The following is a 3,408-nucleotide window of genomic DNA, read 5'->3' as shown; positions in this document are numbered from 1 at the left end:
GGGGCTGAACGCATGAACCGTGAGATCATTACCTGAACCGAAGTCAGATGCTTAACTGACTGAGTCACCCAGGTGCCCCTAGTTACTAGATTTCTAAGTTCCTGTTCACTTCTAAGACTGGACCCAGAAAGATCCCCGAGGTCATGTAAGCCTAGAGTATATTATATTGTTCAAGGTGCTTATCTATATCCTCTCAATATATTTTGGACCAGGCATTATGTGGCCATGACAGCTCTTGTAAATAGTAGGAAAAGCAGTTAGGGAATAGAAGTCAGAGGCTGGGAATAAGGGGATTCGATGAACTATACTATTGATGATGATAATTACAGTATATACTAAATATTTAATAGGCTGACATTGTGATAAATGCTTTTTACATATTACCTAATCTATATAACCATTCTGTGCCCTAGGAATTATAGTCACTTTACAGATAAGGAAATGGAAATTCATAGAGATAAGCAAGTTGAGCAGTTTAGTGGTGAGTAATGTTAGAGGTAGTATTTGAATCCACATCTGACTGATGAGGTCTGCATTTCTGACCATTACTCTACTGTCAGTAGCCAGTAGCTCTTGCCTCTTGTAGGTGTCTCCAGAATAAGACCTCTGGCCCTTTCCTCTTGGTGTTCTCAGTGCCTAATCATAGTGTCTGGTTGTGTGGCATTAAATCCTCCTCTCACAAAACTACAAAGGCCTCCATTGACATGGAATTGTACATTGTCATGTCCAAAGACAGCTCTTAAAAGTGTTCAGAAAATTTATCTGGAGGAAAGGAAGGAAAAAGAAATCATGGCCAATGGAAATGTATGTGGGAATGGTTTGTGCTGACAGTAGCCTTTTCATGAGTCCTCCACTCATGAGCATTCTAGTAAAAATGATCGTAAAATGACCATCAAAAACCAGAGAAAGATTATGTAAACCCTATGGATTTATTTCAAATGCACTGTAACTCTTACTCTTCTGAACAGGTTTTGTTTTCTTCTTCCTTTCTGAATGCTGTAGACCCAACCTAGACCTGGTTGCAGGATTTTTATTCAATTTCTTGGGTCAAGAACTCAAATTTAAAAATTTGAGGAATTATTTCCCCCTAAAGGTTAGCTACGCTATTACCTACAGGCTCTAAAAATAAGGCTCTGCCCCAGGACCCGACATCTGCTGTTTCTGTTTTACTTTTATCTTATCGCTGGCTCTCCAGCTCAAGCCGTCCACCAAGGGAAGTGAAATGCCAGAGGGGGTGTATGCGGTGACCCCACCTCTCCTTTTAGGCGAGAAAGGCCAAGGGAGATAGGAGAACAGGTTGGCTATTCACTTCTTGCTCCATCACTCGGGGCATCTGTGACAAGGTGCAGATAGCAGCACCTCAGGGCATCCAGAGGTTTTGGGTTGGCCCTGCTTACAGGATGTGGCCAGTCACTGCTGGGGGCGAGGACAAGGCCTGGGCTCTGTCCAGAAGGCATACAATAGATTCGTTTCAAAGTTTTCCTTTTTTTTTTTTTTTGACTGGAAATAGATCCCCCAACTCTGATGACAGACAATGACCCACTTTAAGGGCTGAGGCTAAGTTAGTGTATTAGATTTCTGAGTATAGCAGCATTTTGAGAATGCAACACAGACCACTTGTCTACTTTCATTCAGATCAGAAGACTGATGCATTATTTGTGTAGTTTCTGTGCTCAGGGAAATGGGATCACTTGGTGTTTTAGTCTGTTTGGGCTCCTATAATAGAATACCATACACTGGGTAGCTTATAAACAGCAGACATTATTATTATTATTATTATTATTATTATTATTTATAGTTCTGGAGGCTGAGAAGTTCAAGATCAAGATGCTGGCTGACTTGGTGTCTGGTGAGAGCCTGGTCCTGATTTGTAGATGGTTGTCCTCACATGGCAGAAGGGGCAAAGGAACTCTCTGGGACTCTTTTTACAAGGGCGATAGTCCCATAAGTGAGGCTCCACCCTCATAACCTAATTACCTCCAAAGGCTCCACCTCCTAATAAACACTGGGGGTTAGGATTTCAACATAGGAATTCTAGGGGGACACAAACATTCAGTCCACTGCGCGTGTATAAATGAAATCTACAAGGCTCATTTTAGTGGGCAGTTTTAATCTTCTTTCTCACTAAATCTTTCTAAATTTGCCTAAAGAGTGGCCTCTTGTTACTAGAGAGAAACTAGAGTATTTGAGTAGAGAAGCTAGAGTTACTTGTTGCTAGGGAGAAGCGGGATGGCCGACTGAGGGATTGAGTGAGAAGAGAGGAGATCTTGGCCACGGGTGATCCACAAGGGGGCAGGGAGCCCCAAGCTTTTGCTAGTTTGCTGTTCATCAGAATTACCGCAGCACCTGTTAGAAATGCCTAGTCTCAGGCCCCGCACCAGGCCTGCAGAATCAGAATCTGCATCTTTACAAGGTCTCCAAGTGATTAATATGGTCATTAAAGTTTGATAAGCACAGCTTCAAACTCAAAACGCACTTCCATTAATATCACACATGTTACAACTATTGTTGGCTGGCAGCGAAGAAAGATGACCAAAGTCATTAACATAGTTCCTAAACTTTTGTTATCAAGGTTAATCATTTGTTTATATAAACTAAAATGGTCTGCTTTCTCTGAATCCATTTATGGTGCATCAGTAAATCACAGGCTTTTTTATTCTTCTGCTTCATAGTTCTCAGAATGAACTAAAGGTCAGTCAGTTTTTTCAGCCACGGATGCCTGTTACCAGTTCAGTCTGACACTCAAGTGTGTTAGTGTCCTTCTTTGTACCAGTGTTGGAAGGCAGTGGCTGTTGTGGGCAGCTGTTGGTTTTACCTGCCCAGACACCTACTTCCTCCTCACTTCATAACTTCCTTGTCAGAGGTTTGCAGGTTAGTGGGACTGTCATTCAATGTGCTCTCCCCTCCAATGACCAGGGGTCGGGATGTGACCACAGCAATGGGATGCTCTCAGACTGTGAGGCTGGAACTCATTTACTCTATCATACTAGCTGCAAGGACCATTGCTACCTAGATCCCAGAGCTTCTGGATTGCTGTCCTGCCTGAGGCCTGGCTTTTAGCTTTTTCTTCTGTTGCTCTTCCATCTTCTTATAATAGAGTCTATTTTTATTTGCCCAAGGTAGCCAGAGTTCCTTTCTGTTGATTCAAACCCAAGCTCCCAGCTGAGCAAAGGAATCCAAATATGGTTCATGTTGTGGAAAACTAATTTTGTTCTCAATGAGGAGAGAAGGCACTTATGAATCACCACAACCTTCCACTCTGTTTTATTGGCTGGATTGTGTCTGTAGCCAGGTGTGAAACATTTTAAGGTTTTCAAATGTTATTTATAATTTTTCTTCCTTGCCTTGTTATACTTCTTATATATGTGTGTATCTGTGATCAGTCATTATCAGAATACAGGTAGTCTT

This window comes from Lynx rufus, unplaced genomic scaffold (genome assembly GCF_022079265.1).
Source record: "Lynx rufus isolate CCGP_SWC_20201006 ecotype Redwood Valley unplaced genomic scaffold, mLynRuf1.p SCAF_6, whole genome shotgun sequence".
Classification (NCBI taxonomy): Eukaryota; Metazoa; Chordata; class Mammalia; order Carnivora; family Felidae; genus Lynx; species Lynx rufus.
This window is presented reverse-complemented; position numbering follows the sequence as displayed.